The sequence below is a fragment of the Lontra canadensis genome, unplaced genomic scaffold, assembly GCF_010015895.1.
Source record: "Lontra canadensis isolate GAN:19392208 unplaced genomic scaffold, GSC_riverotter_1.0 scaffold2, whole genome shotgun sequence".
NCBI classification, from domain to species: domain Eukaryota; kingdom Metazoa; phylum Chordata; class Mammalia; order Carnivora; family Mustelidae; genus Lontra; species Lontra canadensis.
The window spans coordinates 22,377,164-22,399,484 of NW_022630996.1; positions in this window are offsets into that span (position 1 = coordinate 22,377,164).

The following is a 22,321-nucleotide window of genomic DNA, read 5'->3' on the forward strand; positions in this document are numbered from 1 at the left end:
GAATACATGACAATAATAAACATCTCCATACTCACCACCCAGATTAAGGAGTAGAACATTCACAGTATTTAGAAAGTCCCCTGTACAACTTTCCAATTGCATTTCCCCTCCTCCTCTCCCAATAGTAACTACATCTTTTTACTTTTACACTAATCTTCCTTTATTTAAAAAAACACCACTGGGGCGCCTGGGTGGCTCAGTGGGTTAAAGCCTCTGCCTTTGGCTCAGGTCGTGATCTCAGGGTCCTGGGATGGAGCCCCACATCCATCCGCTCTCTGCTCAGCAGGGAGCCCACTTCCTCCCTGCCTCTCTGCCTACCTGTGATCAGCAGGGAGCCTACTTCCTCCCTGCCTCTCTGCCTATCTGTGATCTCTGTCTGTCAAATAAATAAATAAAATCTTAAAAAAAAACACAACAAAACACCACCTATGTATTTGTTCCTAAGCAACTATTTTTCAGTTTTGAAAAACTGAGCAGCAAAGCAGATGGATCTGTAAAAAGAAAGCAATTACTGCCATTAAATGAAAGTTCGCAGGAGGATGGAAACAGAGAAGAAGCTCTCCATCTCACAGAGGAGTTTTAGCGCCACAGAATCTATTAGGATTTTCCTGGGGACTGGTCATCCTTCATGAATTTGGAATTGAGAGGATTAAGATTGAATTATAATGGATCATGGTAGAGACATGCAAAGAGTGTTTAGAAAGGCAGACTAGCTTCCTGGCCCAGTGGAACTTGACATCAACCTGATTTAATATATTAACAGGAAAAACAAAAAACAAAAACAAACCAAAAACCCGACCACCTGCAAATGAGAAGAGGGACTGATCTGCAATAGAAGCCTGGGAAGATGAGAATCCCAGAGCCGTGTGCTGGCTCTGCTTAACCTGGCTCCATCAGCGACAGAAGCGGTCCTGGTCCAGGTATACAAACAATCCTTTCCTGGTCCTGTGGCATTTCAGATTACTCCTTCCTGGGGAGAGGGATGTCACCAAGGAATAAGTGGAGAGCACATATTCCCCAATCTTTCTGTGGAAGGATTACACCGAAGAGAAGAGAAACATTCCTGGCTCTTCTTTCCTCTGTGTACCCCTTCCAGCAGAAGAAATGTCTTACCTCATAAGTAAAAAGTGGAAGAGAGAGATGGTATGCTGTCATTCTCTTTCTCTCTTTCTCTCCCTCTCTCAATCTCTCCCCTCTTTGGAAACCAGCCTTCCCACAGGATGCCTGCATTTTGGTCTATCTCCTTCTCTGTTGACCACAGTACAGGTGCTGGTCCTGTCTGTGGGGATGGAGCATCTGGACTAGTGACAGGGTCAGTTGGTCCAAGTCAGTGAAGAAATATCATCAAACACATTTAGTTGCATAGTTAAAGCTGTGTCTCTAGCCATCATGAGTTATAAAGTTTGCATTTTGAGCTCCATCTGTTTGACTCCATGCTTGCCTTATAGTTGGTACCAAAATTTCAGGGTGAGAAGGGATGCTATCTATTAGGCTCCTCTAAACCATGGTAGGTAGATGAGATGGTCTCATGCTGATGTCATTAATCATCCGAATCATATATTTAATTTCTCTTGTTCTGATTCATACTCACTGGGCAACCTTCAGGTAATAACTCATCTCTTTGTGAGGCCTGATTAAAGGAAGATAGTGTGTGCACCAGAGGATTTTAAGTTCCTGGCTTCCTTACCAATCCTACTTCTCCTTGGCATTTTGTTTTGCTACTTCCCTTTTGTAAACCGGGTTACTGTGCATCTGCCCTTAAGATGTGTGTCTGTCAATAGAATGACCTTGGTAGTTGTGAGCAAAATAGTCAGACAAAGCTCCAAGACATTTCAGAATTCCGTGCAGTATGGTTTTAATAGCAGGTAGAGTTGGATGGTTTGATGAATGTGAGAAAATGCAGGAATGCCTTACATTGAAATGTCTCTACACCTAGATGTGAATACATTTTACTTGTCTTAAGAACTAAGGAAAGCGGGGAGCCTGGGTGGTTCAGTGGGTTGGCCCATGCCTTCGGCTCAGGTCATGATCTCGGAGTCCTGGGATCGAGCCCCGCATCGGGCTCTCTGCTCAGCGGGGAGCCTGCTTCCTCCTCTCTCTCTGCCTGCCTCTCTGCCTGCTTGTGATCTCTCTGTCAAATAAATAAATAAATAAAATCTTTAAAAAAAAAAAAAAAGAACTAAGGAAAGCAAAATCCATTTAAGAGGCATGGCCACCTGGGTGGGAGTTAGAAACTCTAGCCTGACTTGAAAATTAGATAATGATGTGATTTCCTTTTAATGGCTATGACCCACATGATGTTTCCTTCTTTCACTTTCAAAGTCCTTATTATAGTCTGCAATATTCTACAGGGTTCAGTGTGTTCTCTCCCTGTCACAGACAGGATCCAGTCTTATCACAGGACTAGCCTCAGCTCATTGAAAAGGTGAGAAGGCAGTTCCAAAGGTTATGTAGGGATATAACCCCTAAAATTTTGTGAGACGGTATGTTTCCTTTGTGGAAAAGAATGTTACACATCTAGGAAGATTTAGAATTAGTTGCAGAAATGTTTTAGAGATCCAGAGCCTAAAGTTATTATTTTCACATTAATTAATGCATGCATACTTATGATATTAAATATCTATAATGTATAGGAGACTTTAACCTGGACACCATTTAAAAGTGGCTAATTTGGGATGCCTGGGTGGTTCAATGGGTTGGACCTCTGCCTTCGGCTTGGGTTGTGGTCTCGGGGTCCTGGGATCAAGTCCCGCATCAGGCTCTTTGCTTGGTGGGGAGCCTGCTTCCTCCTCTCTCTCTCTCTCTCTCTCTCTGCCTACATGTGATCTCTCTCTGTCAAATAAATAAATAAAAATCTTTAAAAATAGCTAATTAAAAACTGATTTATAATTGTGCATCTAGACGGAATATAATTTGAACACTCAAGAAAACTTACAGGAAACGATTTTTAAAATTCCATTTGTTAATTTTGTAAATATGCTTAAATACTTGAGGAAGTTTGTTAGATGATTTATGTATGTGTTGAAAGAAATTGAGTATGTTAACTGTATCAGTGCAGTTTAAAATGTTAAAAGTAGTTTAATTAACAAGGTTTATAACTCATTTTAGATAGTAATTAAAGGCCTCCTTTAAAGTGTGAAAATTTGCTAGTCTTCTACATGAGATAATACAGTTTATAAAATGAACCGACAACTGTAAAAAACTCATCCCTTTCTCCTTAAAACTATAATAAATTGAATATTTAAAAAACTACCAACCTATTAATGATTTTTTTCCCACATAAAAACCAGACTGGAGGAACAAAAACTCTCATTTAATAGAAATAGCTTTTAGTATCAGACACAAGTCAAGCTCCTGATAAAGTTGAAGCTAGTCCCTCAATTAGGTCATGGGAAATTCTTTAGAGAATGCCAACTTCTGATGGCCCCTTGGGAGATGGGCACTGACCTTTACCATACTGCACTCTGACCACATTATGGGCAAGTGCCTTCCTTTTTTTGGAACTTCTACAACTTATTGAGGGCTTTATTAAAAATAAGTTATGTCTTTAGAATGATGAATATTTAAAATACAGTACATCATTGAGATTAAAGCACACACTTTAAATAATCATAGTTTCTTACCGTTCTCAAGCAAGTCAGCTCTGGTAATTATGAAGGTAGGCTTGTCATTTTATTTTATTTTATTTTATTTTTTTTTAAAGATTTTATTTGTTTATTTGACAGACAGAGATCACAAGTAGGCAGAGAGGCAGGCAGAGAGAGAGAGGAGAAAGCAGGCTCCCTGCTGAGCAGAGAGCCCGATGTGGGGCTCGATCCCAGGACTCTGGGATCATGACCTGAGCCAAAGGCGGAGGCTTTAACCCACTGAGCCACCCAGGCACCCCAGGCTTGTCATTTTAATAATAGAATTGAGCTAACTTCCTAATGGCTTTTCATGAGTTTGCACTTCAAAAGAGCTTTTATTCCTTTTCTAGGTCCTGTTGCTATGTAGGAATAGATCACTAGTTTTTATTATTTTTTTTATTTTTTTTATTTTTTTTAGATCACTAGTTTTTAAAGAGAGTTTGGGAACCAGACAGATCTTGGTCTGAAATCAGCTAAGCCTTATACTAGTTCTGAAAACTTGGGCAGATATTCAACCTCTAAGTTTCTCCTCCGTACACTGGGGATGGTAATACTTTTCTTAAAGGGTTGTTGTAAACCTTAAAGGAATTATATGAAAAGAGTTGGTACACAATAGGCCCTCAATGAGTAAGATGTGATTCTTCTTATGGGCAGTGTGAAGTCAAGGGTATGAATGTATTGTTAGGTGAGAAAGGGTTAATTTCTGCAGTGGGTTGTGTGTGTGTGTGTGTGTGTGTGTGTGTGTGTACACGTACACAGAGGACCAGCTGCTTTGACAATATGCTACAGCAGTGAATCATGGCTGGCTGCCAAACAGAGGCTCCAAAGACCCTTGTACAATGTTAGGCAATGATCTGCATAGTGTAAACGATACCCTGCAAGAACTCTAAGTTCAGACTTCATGGGGTTGAAACTCTGGCCTCATACAATCTCCCAGAGATCACATATCCTGTATCCATTGGAGTGAGAAGAATCCCTCAGCCCAACAATTACCACATACTGGATTCGGGGCTGCCTACTTAATTCCTTAAGATCTCCTTCATTCACCAACCAAATGCCCTGGTGTTAGTTTTGTTCCTATAGCCGGTGGATGACTAGGTTCTTCTTTTTTGTTTAGACCATTATTATTTGATGCAAAATAGAAGATTTTGAAACTCTTGTAGAAACTGTAAAAAATGCTCTTCTACACACTGTTATGGTTGATGAAATTCTGAAACTGGCGTTTTATATCAGGTGCCAATGCCAAACAACATTCAAAGAATTGACCATGACCTAGAATTCAGACAGAGACAGCTTACAAAGATGTTGACAATATTTGGGTAACAAAAAGAGTGAGGTTTTGTAGAGAGCTGTATGAAAGGGAAATGATCTCCTCCATTTCAGCCTTACTGAAATTCATTACTCTTCCATGAAGTCTTTGTACATCTAAAGACACCTAAATGGAATCACAGGGATGGGATCTAATAAGAGACAGAGCAAAAGTGAAGACCCATTCCGTGAACTAAAGAACACTGATATCAAATACTCTCCCATCGACCCAATGACACTTGATTGTTGATATCTTCTCTTTAGCATGCCAAAACCCAAAATTTTCCAGCTAATAATCTGTTTCCTTGAACCCTTCCCAGTCTGGCCTAGAGGAGACTGAATCTTTTAGGCATTGAAATGTATGTTGATTGACTACCTTTAAATTACCTTCAACAGTTCATTACGCTTCTTGTCATGATATAGATTTTCATTGGGTAAAACTATTTTTACTATACTATTTTGGAGAAGTTAACTTTTTTTAATTTGAGAAATAGGTTTACAGCATCTCTGTAGACGATTTTTAGACATTGAGGGAATGAATGAGAGAGACGGCTCTTAAGGAGGTTACAGTCTAGTGGAGAATATAGACTAACAGGTAATTATGACACACAATTTATGTGTTACAAGAGGTTACATAGGGTGTTATGGGAGTGTCAATGAGGAACACTTAATTCAGCCTGGGGCTGTCAAAGAGTTCAGTTTTAGGTGTCCTGTGTTGAAAATGCAAGTGGGTTGTTAATGGAAGCTGGAAGGGTGGTGTTGCAATTTTAGAGCAAGTAAAGGTTATAGACGGAACTCTCGGGACTATTCATAATCACAAAAAAGCCAAAGGCCTCTAAGAAGCATTTGTCACTCATATGCAAATGCTATGTTATTCCTTATGATTACTTTCAAGTGTACATGAAAATGCCATTTAAGTATAAGTATTATTTAGAGTGGCTTAAGAGTTAATGAAGACTTTTGATGATAGTTTTGCTCAGGAAAATTAGAAAGGAAGCAGAGTTTTAAAAAATTATAATTTCTAATCTCACTTGCAAAGAATCTTTTTGACTAATCCCTATAACAAAATCTATAAAATTAATAAAAATTAAACAAGTCATAAAAACTATGAAAGTGGGGCGCCTGGGTGGCTCAGTCATTAAGTGTCTTCCTTAGGCTCAGGTCATGATCCCAAGGTCCTTGGATGGAGCCCTGCATCGGGCTCCCTGCTTAGCAGGAGGCCTGCTTCTCCTTCTCCAATTCCCCCTGCTTGTGTGTCCTTTGTCACTGTTTCTCTTTCTGTCAAATAAATAGTATCTTTTAAAAAAACTATGGAAGTAAAGAAAATTTGGTCACAAAGTTAATATAAAAAGGTCAAGTGTTTCAGTTTAATTTGGTTTACTTAATATATATATTTTAGTTACATCCAGACCTATTTAAAACTTCATCGTGGGGGCACCTGTGTGGCTCAGTGGGTTAAAGCCTCTGCCTTCAGCTCAGATCATGATCACAGGACCCTGGGATCGAGCCCCGCATCGGGCTCTCTGCTTAGCAGGGAGCCTGCTTTCCCCTCTCTCTCTCTGCCTGCCTTTCTGCCTACTTGTGATCTCTGTCTGTCAAATAAATAAATAAAATCTTTAAAAAAAAAAAAACTTCATTGTGATTTTCTGATTATAACTGGTATATGTTATTAGTAGAAAATGCAAAAATAGAAAATTATGAAGAAGAAAATAAATTAATCATAATTTCACCTCTCATACACCCTTCCTAATATCCCTTAACACTTTGATATTTTCTACAATATACATATTGACACACTTACACATGTGAGTTTCCTGATCCATTTTTAATTTGCGAGACATAAAAATTATTCCTCTGGTCACTATTCTTTTAAATATAGAGGAGCAGTATAGTTTAGTAAAAAGAACTCAAAATTTGAACTAGCTGGATCCATTTTATAGTTATATGAAATTGAATAAATTGTTGAACCTTGAGCTGGCTCTCCTGGCTTAAAATTCTAGTGCTATCCTTACTGCCATGTAAACTTGAGCAAATTTATTTCCCATCAGGAACCTCAGTTTTCTTATTTGTAACAAGAGGAAGATAATTCCTATTTTTTATGGGAAATGAATTGAGAAGAGCGAATATTGATGTGACAAAAGCTAATAAAGTGGTTCAATTGAGAGATTGCCATTTTCTTGCCTTGTTTGTTGCCGGTAGAGACAGAGAGTGGGCTGGATTTGAGATGTATTTCACAGTAGAATTAACAGAACTTTCCATCAGAGTGAATTAAGTACAAGTATAAGAGAGAAATTTGAATCAAAGATAAAATTTGGGTTCCTGGTTGAAAAATGAATGAATGGTGATTCCACTTACTCATTGAGAAGTGGTGTGGAGTTCCATCACTGTGGGCCCCATTTTGCACACAGGAAGTCGGAGATATTCTGTAGTCGAATACTCGAATCTGGAGTTCCCAGCAGAGGGAGCCTGGGATAGAGAGGTGCTTACAGTTGTTATCAAAATAGAAATGTAATTTAAAGCTTGAGAACTCATTGAGATTGTATAAGGGAAGGGAGAGACTGTGGAGGGCAAGAAAAAAGAAGAAAAATAACCAGAAGGGACAGAATGGCTCAGGATATGTATGCAGCTGTTCCCCATTCTATCATTTCCAGTGCCCTGCAGGGAGAAAGAGCTCTTGAAATTAATCCGACTGTCTCTTTCTCGGGTTAAATTGGCTGAGTAGGGAGGGGACAGTAAAGACATATATGTAAGCCTTAAACAGAAGCAGCTGTGGAGTCTTCTGGGTAGTAATTTGATGATAATTATTTATTTAGCTTTAGTGGAATAATTTTGTTGAGTAGATAAAACAACATAACATATTCTTATGCTGATTGTATATACCTTTATGTCTTACCAATTGTTTTAATTGCATGGGTGGATTTATAGAAGGACATTTCTACTTAGAACTGAGATGTTTTTAAGATGTAAAACACTTAGATATGCCGTATGTTAGGTCTGAGTTAGTCCAAGGAACAAACATTATTATTAAAATTCTAAGGCACTATATAATGATTAATGATAAATGCTTGTTTCTCTTTGTGCTTTCCACATTGTTATTACATACAATTAAAGTACATTGGCAATTTACATATATTATGTTAGGGATAGTAGGTGATTTTTGGTGGGTATTTAAATGGAAAGCAATAATTTAATAAGCCAATGGGAGTTTAAAATTATTGTTTTAAAAACCAAAATTCTTTTCTTAGTTTTTCTTATTCAGCTTGTAAAATTCAGGACTTTTCCCCACCTTTCTTTCTCTTTTCCTGAGGAATGAAAGAGATGAAAATCTAAAGCATCCCTGTTATGGTCTGTGCTGAAGTTACTCAGTCAAAAAACAAGTTCAGCAAGTTTTAAAGAAAAGGCCTGTTAGTTAAGTAGAAGGCAAATATTTTCATTAGTGCTGAGTGGGAAAGAGAAAGTTTCATGTGACACATCAATGTTCAATCACTTCTCACCTGAGGCCCTTTTAACTCAGAGAAAAGGGAGAAAACAAAATAATGAAACTGAAATGAGGAGAGTTTACATCAGCAAAATGTTTTCTTCTCACAAAATGCAGAAAGAAGAGACGGTGCTATTTAATTCAGCACCTCTGTGCTTTTTCATGTGAAAGAGAAGCTCACACAATTATTTTGGATATGTCTTTGACTAGGATAGAACAATTAAGGCTAAGAGCTTAAAGGAAGATGTTAAATGTAGGAAGGAAGGTTGAGAGAAGAAGTAGTTCTTGGAGCCCACTGCGTCCTGTGTATGTAAAGGAGAGGAGAGCCAGGTCACATTTTATCTTGAGAGCATCATCTCACTCCTAGATGGCACCCCGAAGGTTTTATTTACCACCTGGAACAAATGTGATGTCTGGACATGCCAGGGCCGAAAACAGTCTTTGAGGATGAGCCTCTAGAGCAGAGAGGGATTTCTCTTGACAGTAGTCCTAGTCCTGGGGAGCTCAATTTGAAAAGGAGAAGTAAAGGTGTTTCATTTGAGAGCTGTGAATGTAATTATTAGTGAGAAGTGGTGATTTCTGTTGGTCGTGGCACCTACAACCTAGCTCCAGAGGAAGCTTGCCCTGGGGAGATAAATCAAGAACTCATACTAATTGTTTAGTTTTTAGTTTAGTACGAGAAAATACTGAGGTCCCAAATCACTCTGATCATGAACCTATTAAAAGAACTATTAGGGGCGCCTGGGTGGCTCAGTGCGTTAAAGCCCCTGCCTTCAGCTCAGGTCATGATCCAGGGGTCCTGAGATTGAGCCCCACATCAACTCTGTGCTGGGCAGGAAGCCTGCTTTCCCCCCTCTCTCTGCCTGCCTGTCTGTCTACTTGTGATCTCTCTCTGTCAAATAAATAAATAAAATCTTTAAAAAAAAATAAAAGAACTATTATGCTGGTGGGAGAAGGACCAGCTCATTCCTCCACAAACATATCCTTCTCCCTCTTCACTCAAGGGAAGAGTGGAAAAGATGGTAGGAAGAAAGATAAGGCAGTCGCACCATGATCTGCCCCCATGACCGGGAGCCACAGGGTACTGAAATGGAGCTCAACAGTGGCAACAGAAATTAAGACACTACATTGGCCCCTGTGTCTGTACATCAAAATTCCAGTGTTATTCAGAGACCTGATGAAATAGTCTGGACCATTTTAAAGGAAAGAAGGGTACACAAGCTTGCAGCTTAAAAACAAACAAAACACTATGGTAATTACATCATTCCTTCCCCTTGCAAACATATTCTCTCATGAGGTGAACGCTGGCGGCACAGATCCCATTCAGAGGTTAGATTTAAAATTTCTAATACCATTATGGTTCAGATGCCAACAAGTTAGCATGAATGTTCCAAAGCCTTGGGATGAATTCCTGGAGAACACATGCTGCCCGGACCTTAACGCTTTATTTTCTAGTTAGTGCAAAGATAAGAAAATGGAAAGGGTGGCTGGGAGTCAAGGGCTCAGAGCAGCAACCATTTACCAAGTAGTTCAGGCCATTTAATGTGTTAATGACCAGCACGGCCATATCAATGCTTGTCAGATGAATAAAAACTGATGCAATTGAAGAACAGTTCTCAAGTGCTTCTTCCGTCTTAAAAACTTGGATCAATGGTGTGCAGCTTATTTTTTATGTCTTACTTCAATCAAAGAATCTGAGCATGCTTCCTTGATTATTCATCAGTATTTATTTTACTAAACATTAATTTTGATGATAGAAAAGATTTGAAAACTCCTTATTTGGAAACTTTCTCTACGCCTCAGATCTAGAATCAAAACTGAACAATTATCAAATGGCTTTTATAAGTCCAAATCAAGACTTCATTCATGTATTGAAATGTTTTAATGTATATACACATTTGCAATATCTCAGGACCATTACACATAAGGAGTTGGAAAGAATTCATTTAGCACAGCCTTTCCAAGCATGGTTTTTTTAAAACGTAATCAGAATAGCAAATAAGCTTTGCTCATCATAAATTATAAAAAAAAATTACTAGTAGGAAAGAGAGATTTTTTTTTTTTTCTTCCACTAATGCAGACGGGGAAGAAACTGACTTGGCTGCAGCTCAATTCAGCAGCATGTCTAGATGGACTGTTGTCCTGCCTATCCAAAATAGAGCATGCACATTAAGTTGTTTTCCAGTCCTGAGATGAAGTTTGTTCCTACCCTCTTAAGAGCCCTCTGTTGATTAAGGGTCATATCTTCCAGGAGACAGTAAGAACTTGTGATCCCAAGAATCAAGACTGACTTGGCCTAGTTGGGTGGCTGAAAGTTTTCTTAGTTATGGGAGAAATGGAAAAAACATCATTGGGGAAGTTGGAGGGTTGTGTTTTGTTTTGTTTTTGAGATTCAGAGGAAGAATTTAGTCTTCTCTTCCTTTGCTTTTTCCAGAGAAAGAAGGATGACTTAAAAAAAAAAATCCATTGCCAAGTATATAGATGATAGATAGATAGATGGTAGATAAGCAGGTAGGTAGGTAGGTTGATAGGTAGATAAACAGGAGCCTCCGGCTGGCTTAGTTGGTAAAGCATGCAACTCTTAATCTCAGGATTATGGGCTTGAGCCCCACAATGGGTGTAGAGATTACTTAAAAATAAAATCTTTGAGAAAAAGATAACTTAATTTTTATCCTCTTTTAAAATTTTATCTATTTAGTCATTTTAGAAGGAGAAAGAGAGAGAGAGAGAGAGAGAGAACATGATCAGGGTGAGGGAGAGGGAGAAGGAGAGAATCTCAAGCAGACTCAGTCCTCAGCTAGGAGCCCATGTGCGGCTCAATCCCAGTGATGCCTGAGATCATTACCTGGGCTGGAATCAAGAGCTGGACATTCATTCGACTAAGCCACACAGGCGTCCCGAAACAGATAATTTTTTTAAAAATCACCATTGGAACACCAATGAGTGATGAGTGCAATCTTTGTGTTTTTGCTTCTATCTCAGCCAGCTGGTTAACTCTTCCTTTTTTGGTTCATCCTTCCCTCTTTATTTCAATCTTCTCCTTCCCTCTCCTCTCCTTCTCTTCCTCCCTCGCCCATATGGCTCCCCAGCCCTCACCCCTTCCCTTTCTTGTTCCTTCCCTCCCTCATTCCCTTTCTGCTGGAACTCAAGCTGCACAATTCTTCCCTAATCTTTTTCTCCTCCTTTAGCCCCTCAGCACAAATAACCAAGAACAATGTTGGAAATTTGTCTGGGGAAGTTTTGTGGGGGAGACAAGCATGTATAAGAAAGATTTTATGATGTGGGTATTGTAAAAAGTTTAAAGTGGTAAAATATTCAGCTTTTCTATAGTTAAGATCATTAGAAAAAAGTATGGAAAAAAGATAGAGATTAAATGAAATGTGCCTTAGTGCTGTTAACTAATTAAACCAAGTGAATACTTATGATTTGTTTTATCATTTTTACATTAAGAAAATTTCTCAAATGGAGGATAATTACAGCAGGAGCCTAATTAGATGCTAACAGACCACACTCTTCTGTTCTGATGCATTAATGATTTCTTTTGTGTTATAATTGTTGCATTCATCAAGGCGAGTTAAGTGTTTCTTCGTCAGTATTCATGTAGAGGGCGCTTAGTGCAAAGTGGGGGGGTCTGACTTAGGAATGAGCCAGTTGTTTGAAATGAGTTTGATATTTCTAGTCCAACTCACTGCAGTTTTATTATCTGCATCGCAAAAATTTCTAAAACATTTGGCACTAGTGTTAGTTCGAGCCGAAAACATGTCTTTCGAAAACCACCTTTCCCCCTTCTATTCAATTGAAAATCTCAAATGTACTTATACTGAGCTATTACTGATTACTAATGCACTAATTATTTTGTGATGACTGTCAAGTCATAAAAATCGTATCACATTGTCATTTTTATCCTGTAAATGAAAGAATGGTAGGTTAAATGCATCATGATTTATAGTCTTGAATCTGAATTAACAGAGGAAATTAGCTGCTACTAATTAGCACAGATTTATAAAGCACAATTATGCCTACTATGAATGTCCAATGAACAAAAAAATTACAGGACTAAGTATGATGTGGATGCATAATACAACTGTATGTTTCAATCAGAGCCATCTTCCAAGTTGAAAGACAAAAGAAGAATAAGAAAGCAAATTTAACATCTATAATGCCTAAGTATGCCTAGAGGAGACATGGGTATTTGGTTATATAACACAAGGACCATTTCTAAAGATCTCTTAGAAATAGGAGATTGTTTTTGTTTTTTAAATTAAAGACAATATATAAACTAATATTGTAAACCCAATATTGAATCTTAACAATTGGGATGTGATCTGTCATAATAATATCAAATCACTGAACTACTGTTAACAATAAAGTTGAAGGACATCCCTTCCTCATCAGCACATAGTATTTACATTTAAGAAAAGGATGTAAAGTCATGAATATTTTGCCTCTAAAGAAATTACTATAGGTAGTAACTTTTATCAGAACTATGAAGGACGGTATTTTAAATGTGATTGAATTGTTCAAAGTTGGAACTATGATACTAAAATTAACTAAATTAAATTCTTTCTTATCCCTCCAGATGGAAAACCATTAAACAACTCTGGGTTTCCTGGCTCAGGAAAAATCTGGATTAGAAGCTCAGTCTTCTGTTTCCCAGTTCAGGGGTCATTTCACTCACGAGATGGGTGTGAAGTAGCTCAGATACAAAATCAGACTTGGAAATATCATGATCTGCTAAAAGTAAAATTCCCTTAAAATATTTCCTCAGTCTTTTTTTCAAATGGTTAATGTAATAAAACTTTCATGACCAGAGGCCACTGATCTTAAAAACGTAGGTGCACAGAATACGGAGGAGTAAAAAACACATGAACACACACACCTATACACACGATCCTTACGTTAAATCCTTATACAAAAATAGGTAACACAAAATCCTTACACTAAAGCTCAGGGACTTTTCTAGACTTTCATTAGAGTATATTTCCTCTGATTTTGAGTTCTGTTCCATCATCTTGGTTCTCCTGATTTTCTGCCCAGAGTAAATTAGAAAATTTGTTCCTTTGCTTTTGATGGGAAGGAGAGCAGGGAGCAGTGAAGGGGAGAGCTGTGCAGCTGCTTGCAGGGACATTTTGATCAGCAAAAGTAACAAACAAACCAGCAAAGACCAGCTTGACAGTGAGGAGACAGAAAGCAATATGACAAACCCAGCAGAAAAGCTGATAACCCACTTACTTCCCAGACCTGTGAAAGCCACACTGAAGAGATCAGAGCAATCACGTTAAAATTTGAACATGTTTAGGTAAAACCAATACAAAGACACAAAGACCATAATAATCCCTACAGGTTAGTGTAGGAAAGGGCCAGACACTGTCCCAAGGGCTTGAGGTACATGCTGGAAGGGTCAGGCAGACCTAGACTTGCTTCAAGCCGGTTTTTGCAACTAAGGAGATCCAACACTGTGTGTGTGTGTGTGTGTGTGTGTGTGTGTGTGTGTGTAGTGCAGTGTGGGGGCGGGGGTGTTGGCTAATGGTGCACAACATCAAGAAAACTTAAGAAAGGCCAAGAAAACTTAAGAAAAGCCAAGTTAAGCAGTCGGTAATGTTGTGATGGTTTAAGAGTCCAATCCCAACAGGTCCCAGAAAAGTAAGAAAGCAAATGAAACATAGGGAGCAAGATCTAGCCTCTGGAGGGAGAGACTAAGAATAGTACTAAGGCCTAACAAAGAAGATGGGGTTTGGGGAAACATTTCTGATTCTAAATATAATTCTAAATTGGAATGTCAGGTAGTAAAAGCAGAAGCAAGAGCCCATAATTAGTACTGGGCCAATAGGGCCAATAAGGATAGGCTGCAGCTGGAGGACAAAGGGATTCTCGGAAGACCTGGCAGCAAATAGGCTTGCCTTTCCTGTTATAGCATCTGCATTGCAACATCAGGCTTGTTGCAGCACCAGAGTGGGGGTGAGCGTGCCCACGAAGGCTGGCGGTAATTTAGCCAGCAACTGCTGGGGAAGACGGGTTGGTATCCTCGTCTTCGATGAAGCAGATGGGGTATTCCCTTTTCTTTTCTTTTTCTTCTCTTCTCTTCCCTTTCCTTTTCTTTTTCTTCTTTTCTTTTCTTCCCTTCCCTTTCTTTTCCTTTCCTTTCCTTCCCCTCCCTTCCCTTTCCTTTTCTTCTTTCTTTTCTTTTCTCCTTCCTTCCTTCCCTCCTTCCTTCTTCCTTTCCTTCCTTCCTCCCTTCCTTCCTTTTTCCTTCTTTCTTTCTTCTTTTTCTATGTTATGTAATTATTGCTTCATCACCCACAATCATTTTCTAAGCCCCTTACAGCTTGCTTTGCTCCTACCCACCTCCTTTGTGCTGTTATTAGCAAATGAATTGCAATTATATGATATTTCTGTGTTCTAGGCCTAACAGCACTTTTCATGCACACACACATGTATAACTATATATAATGTATTGATACATGTACACATAGTTGCTTATACAAAATGTTCTTATAAAGTGTACTATCGGGTCTAGAACATACAGCAACATTTGGTTATTTTTATAATTGATATCTTTATATTGATACCCTCTGTGTGATATGACACTGCCATCACACCTTCCTTTCCTTCTTCAGCCCTACTTCCTTTTGTGCTGTGAACATATTTATAATGGCTACTTTGAATCTTTTTCTGTTAGATCCGACATCAGGTCACTGTCACGGGCAGTTTCTGTTGTCTGCTTTTTTCTGGAGGATGAGTCATCCTTTCCTGTTTCTTTTCAGGCCTCAAATTATTTTTTTTTTGGTTGTTGGAAACCAGACATTTTAGATAATATATTGCAGCAACTCTAGGTACTGGCCGCTCCCTCCCACTTCAGGGCTTGCTATTGTTATTTGCATGTTTATGGGTTTAGCGATTGGCTAGATTATTTTCATGAAGTGTGTCCTCCCCCCGCCCCCCGACCCCACCGTCTTGGTGGTAAGCCTCTGGTGGTGCTCCTCACAAGGCACAGCGTGGGGGGGACCACAGCCATCCTGGGATGACTGTGGTCCTGGTCAGGAGCTCATCTACCCTTCCCCTGACCACAGCCAGCTGGTTAGTTCCACTAACTGCCTGCCAGTCCTGGTATTGTTTTCAGCCACCTTCCCGGGTACCTATTTTTCTACGAAGTCATCCAATCGAAATGCGGTTTCTTGGGGCGCCTGGGTGGCTCAGTTGTTAAGTATCTACCTTCGGCTCAGGTCATGTTCCCAGGGTCCTGGGATCAAGCCCGGCATCGGGCTCCCTGCTTGGCAGGAAGCCTGTTTCTCCTTCCCCCACTCCCCCTGCTTGTGTTCCCTCTCTCGCTGTGTCTCTCTCTGTCAAATAAATAAATAAAATCCTAAAATAAAAAAGGCAGTTTTTTGAAAGGAATAGCTTCTGAGGTCAGTGCTCTTTGAAAGGAATAGCTCTCTGAGGTCAATCCCAGAATGATTCCCCACCCCAAACTATCTTAATCGCAGGCTCTTTTCTGAAAATTAGCGGTCTATAGTCTAGGCTCTATCTTCATTAGATCCGTGGATCTCTTCACACTTGCTTTGCACCAGAATATCACTTAGGGAGAGAATTGTGTGAAAACTGAGACCTGTGTGGCATCGTTTCAAAGTCAGCCATGGAACAAAATAGATAGCTATGTCGTCCGCATGAGAAGTTACCAGGAATTTGATGTTGGAGCATAAGCAGTGATAAGAGGAGGGTGAGTCAATGTAGACACTTCAACAAAAGGCAACAAGGAAGAAATAAGTAGTGCTAGAGTAGCCAGAGAATTTCTAATATTCGTTTTTGAGTTGTATGTGATGCTGCTACAGAAATCCCTTCAGCGTCTCCGAGATTTCAGTCAAAGGCAGCTACGAATGTAGGCTTGTGCTGGCCATACTCTGAGAGGGGAGGAAACTTTTCTTGAGGGCTGTCACCCTTCAGAGAAAAGAAGAGTCTGTGGGATGACAAGATGACCCGTAAACGGCCTCAGAACTCTAAAAGTAGTGTTTCCCATTACTTTTCATCAAAATAATGCCCAGAGGGACGGCAAGCGGAGAACAGAACGACTTTGCCCACTGCTGGCGGGAAAGAGGCTCAACTGATTCTCTTTAAGCCGCTAAGGACAGGGTGACCCCAGCTAAATTTAGGCCACTCACACCTTACATAATACTCATGACCACTTTAAGGGAAAGTACACAGATAAGGAAACTGAGGCTTTTGGAGGTAAGGTCGTTTGCTCATTATCACATGACTAGCAGGTTGTTGACGGCAGCCTTCAAATCCAGGTCTGACTGAAAACTCCTGTTGTAGATTTCTTCTGTTATTCTTCTGCTCACGTCAAAACCTTCTGTGGCTGTCCTTGCTTCTGAATGAGGTACAAACTCTTCTGCCCAGAATTTAAGATCTCCCTGAATCTGGACACCACAGACGTTTCTAATCTTAATATTAAAACTCTTTAAACTAGGAACTAGAGGAGTTTCTCTGGGACTGAGGTTCTTGTTCTCAAATCCTGATTTTCTAAGGACCTGTATTCATCTCCTGGAACCAGCCTCCCTGACCATGTCTTGGTGGAGAAGGACTGAATTACGAGGACATGGAGGGAGGGCAGCTTTCCTTGACTTTGTGAACCTTTTCCTGTTTTCTGCTGCCCAACCCCTGTACCCCTGACTTCTGTTTGTCTGCCAGGGCACCTGCCTGTTCCCATTTGCTGGGCCTCTCTGATGCTGCCATCTGTCTTCCTGCTAGATTTCCACCTCACGCTTGCCAACACATTCCCTTCATACTTAGTTCCGCTCGGCTGCCTGAATTTACATCGCCTTTTGATGGGTCTTCATTCAAGTTCCAGTCACACCCTAATTGATTGGTCTAGTTTCTAGGTTCTGGCCATCCCGGCCCACTCCCATAACGGAAGGAGGCACATTTGCGAAAGTTTGCATGTGTGAACATGGTGAGTTCATGAGATTCATGGGAGAGTTGGCAACATGAGCCTGAAGAGGGAGGTTGTGGAAGGGAGGGAAGAGGGGACGTGATTTATGATGCTCTCAGTATATGTGCAAGTTGGGAACAGTAAAAGAAGGAAAAGATCAAGAAACAGAGTACACCTAAGTAACGTGATGTTTTGGCTGCTATAGTCTCAGCTTTTACGCCGGATCCCAGGAATGGCTGTTGGGACCTAGTGAATTAAGTTAACATATGGTCAGCCTTGCAGCCCTCGTTGGCTGCTGCTACATTTTAGGCCACCTTCCCTGAAGAGAGAACCAACTCATCTTCACTTTGGCAGGCTCAGAAAGATTCTCCTCTGTGACCCAGTGCTAATGCAACAGGGGTTCATAAAACACCATCAGTATGCAACTCACAGCAAAAACATATAATTTCATTCCTACTAGTCATTTGGGGAAAATATGTATACGTTTTCTAAATCAAACATATTACCTTCCAAGTCTTATTTCTAGTCAGTTACAATGATGATAAAGCTAAGAAAAACATTAAACTGATAGAAATGTTTGTAAGTTTTTAAAACTACCTGTATATGTTATGTATGGATGTTTTATGTCCCTGACATGGTATCTCTTCTTTTATTACGGTGAATAGTAATCATTTAGTACTGCTTTCCAGGAAAGAATACCGACAATACAAATACAATAAAACATAATGGCCATTGTTAATTCTTTACAAAAATAAAATGGATCATCATCAAAGACAGTAGAGACACTAACTTTCCTTCTTAAACACTGGTCATTTATTCATTCATGCTATTAAATATGAAAGGAAAATTTACTATATCTCTAGTTTGCCATATATGTTACAGCTAATACACATATATACAAATAATAACATAGGAATAGAAAGTCCAAATTTCAATGGTAAAACTTTTTTTTAAAAGATTTTATTTATTTATTTGACAGAGAATCACAGTGAGAAAGGGAACACAAGCAGGGGGAGTGGGAGAGGGAAAGCCTCCCACTGAGCAGGGAGCCCTGATGCTGGGCTCGATCCCTGGACTAAGGGTCGATCCCAGGACTCTGGGATCATGACCTGAGTGGAAGGCAGACACTTAATGACTGAGCCACCCAGGCGCCCCACAATGGTAAAACTTTTGTAAAAGCTGAATTATCACCACAAAATCACAATTGTTCTTGTCACATAAAACAGCTGGTTTACTACATGGTAAGATGAGGACATAAGTGTGTTTGCATTAGCTAACTGAAAATAGTTTCTAAAATTAAATATTTTAATCTAGTGTAAATAAATAAATGTTTTATTAAAGCACTTTTGGAGAAACCTGAAATCTTTAAAGCACAGCCAGTTGATTGGAAGGGGCAACAGATGAAGACAAATGTCTAATATTCATGGTCACTCTCTTCGTTCTAGTTGTTGTGTTATGGGCATGGCAAGAAGTTGATGTAGTGGGATAATGGAATAATTCCTGAGGGATCTTAGTCAAAAAGGTAAGCTTTAGCAGCTGTTTGTAAATGGAACCCATACAGTTTGTTTCAAAGAACTGTAAATTCAGACTTCTTACAAAGGGAAAGAGCTCTTACATTCTATAAATTTTGCTTTCTGAAGAGAAGCATTCTAATGAAGTTATAAATTCTTTGACAGTCAAAATTGTGTTAGAACTTTTGGTATCTCCTATCACAATTCTGAGTTTTTTATAGCAACAATTCAATAAATATTTATCGAATAAGACTGGATTTTTTGTACCAATGTCAACTGATGAAATTAATCCAAATCTCTGAACTTTGTACAGATGCTGGGTTTGGATAAACTTCAAGAGGAAATTCTTCCAGGAGATTTTAGGAGAATGCGATCCTTTAATCAACAGTATGGTGTACAAAGGCAAATACGGGTGCGAGACGTAAGCTTATGTCATGAGACGGAAACGATGTGATAGGGCTGTCTTAGGATCTTTTGCTGTTGCCAGTAGGATCTGCTTCATTGGTCCTCTCAGTAACTAAAGGCCTTTGCTGAGTACTGCCAAGAAATAGTTGGCTGAGGGCTGGGTTGTATTAGCAGTGAACAGGAAAGAAGATAGTAGCATCCATTCTTTTCTCCACTCTGAAATTCAACCAAAATTCTGCCTCTGTTCAGTTATCTATCATCCTCCTCTCTGGCCATGTACTTCAGAGAAGTGTTACCCGAGACACAGGGAACACATTCTGCTTGTTTTAAAACAGTCATGGCAGGCTCACACTCCTTGCCAATAATTGGGCATACATGACTGTGAGGCAGGGCTCTAGCTAATGAATCACAAGGGATGACCAGCAACAAAACTTCTGGAAGAGGTTTCCTTGATCCTAAGGGAGACCTATAGAAGGGAATAGTTCCTCCTCTCTAGAAGAAGTAGCAGATTTGTCTGGATTTGCACCGCCATCTTGCAATCATGAGAAGAGGAAGCCCAAGGCCACTAGCTTATACCTTGTTATATCAGGAGAGTAAGGTAGGGAAAGATCTGATTCCTTGATGTCATTGTCGAGTAGATAAGTTCTTCTTTTTGGACTTACTGTAATGTGAAATAATATATTTACTTATATCCTTACTGCTGTGGTGCTTTCAGCTGAATTTTCTAGTTTGCATGGGGCTGTCAGAGGTAGAAAATAAAAATGTAAGATGCACAGCTAAATTTGAACTTCAGATAAACAACGAATAGTTTTTAGTGTATGTATGTTCCATGAGGTATCTGTCCCATGTGATATTTGGAACATCCTTTCACCAAAAGATTACTTGTTGTTTCTCTGAAATTCGAGTCTAACTGGGCACCTTGTATTTTATTTGTCAACATTAGGCTTGTAGTTGAGAGTGATTTATCTAATACTGAATTTACCTGATTTGGTAATGAAAGGCTTCTCTCAGAGCCAACTGGATACAGTCTTTCAGAGGTAAAAGGTGAAAGTAGAGTTACCAATTCTAGCTTGAGTATATGTATTTATGGAATCCAGCCTCATATTCTCAAGAACTGATAAAAATGTCTAAAATCTTTTTCTTCATGAGACTTGTCAATGAATCCATCCCCCAATCTGAAATATTATTATAAAGCAGATTAACTGTGGAAAGAGTCAGACAGATCCTAAAATCTCAGTTTCTTTATTTAACTCCCTGTATGGGGCTGGAGAAATCAACCATCTGAGTCTCGGCATCTCATATGTAGTTAGGAGGAATTAATAAGATACATTTTGAGAAGCACCATTTATGTCAGACACATATTACTTAAAACATATCAAGTCTCTTTCTTGTATTGATTGTAAAGAGCTCTCTGAGGTGCACTTGTGAGTCTTACACTAAGAGGTCAGAGAAGTTCATTCTTCCGAGTCCCTATGCTCCTCCTTCCACTCTGCACAACTTGAGCAGAGTGAGTGCAATCGATGTGGACAAATGAGTTGCTTTGTGGGGTGAGAACCTTGTATCATCTTACCGCATAGCTGAGCTTTACTCCTTTTAATTTTTCAAGTATGTAGTATGCATGTATCTATGTATTTGAATAGCTGAGTTTTACTCCTAACTCAGGGACTGGCACACACGAGATTACTCATAAATAGTGGCTCTTAGTAGTACCTAAACTGAAAAGAATAGTTTTTCCTTTTCCTGGATGATAGAGACGCATCTCTTTCTTTTTAAAATTTTTCAAAGATTTAATTTATTTACTTGACACACACTCACACAGAGAGAGCACAAACAGGGGGAACAGCAGACAGAGGGAGAGGGAGAAGCAGGCTCCCTACTGAGTTAAGGAGCCCTATGTGGGGCTGATCCCAGGAACCTCGGATCATGACCTGAACAGAAGGCAGATGCTTAACTGACTGAGCCACCCAGGCACCCCGAGGCCCATCTCTTTCTTAGTATCTTTAGCATGTGGCACTGTAGGTGCCACACACTGAAAAGGTATATAACGAAGCCTACATGACCCCAAAGTTGGGTACTTACCTCATGGGCATGTGCAAAGACGACATGATCTTTCTAATGTGTTCCTCTATATTCAAATTGTCATGTCCTATTTTTTCCTATCTTCCTTTTGTGCACAAAAGAAGTTATTCTCGCGGAGAATCTTTCCGTGCTCCTATAATCCTGGGGAAGAAGAGAAATGGAGATGGAGGGAATGGCAGCCCCCTTAAGGAGTTGAAGGGCTGTCAGATGGGTGGCCTGCTCTTGCTGGGGACTCCAAAAGGCAGAAAGACGGTTGAAGGGGAGAAGATGAGTGGAGGAGGGGTGGGCAGGATTGAGCAACCAGAACCTCGTGGTGCTGCAGTGCCTCCAAGGTGGTGAGGACGCCTCCACAGAAGTGTTGACACAGACTCTGATGACCATTTATCAGGAATATTATAGCAGCTCTGTTCTTCCGAATTTGTAAAATGAGGATATTAATTCCAATTTATCAGCTCCCAGGGGAGGGATTTGATCCAGCTAAGTCTGAAGAGACTCCTTTGCTGGTTTTCCAGCATCTGTAAAGTGCTAGTTGCAATGGTTTCTAAACTTCACTACAGAGTAAAAGTAACTGGGGAACTTGGAAACATCTAGATGCGTAGGCCACAACTGCAGAGATTCTGGTTTAATTGGTGTGGGGTATGGCTTAAGTATTAGGATTTTTTCAAAGCTCTCCAAGTGACTGGAATGTACAGATACTTTGAGAATCACTGCGCTAGCATACTAAGAAATTAGAATTCTGGATTTTGGTCTGGAATCTGATTTAACCAGAAATGGAACACTGAGCAACTTCTCTACCATCTCTTGGCTCTACATTTCTTACTTATTAAAAAGAAGTGGGATATACATATTTCTAAAGCACTGTCCTCAAAAATTGTATTAATCTAGGGCCCTTAAAAGTTTACGAATTATGGGGCACCTGGTGGCTCAGTCAGTTGAGCAACCAACTCTTGATTTCAGCTCAGGTCATGATCTCAGGATCATGAGATTG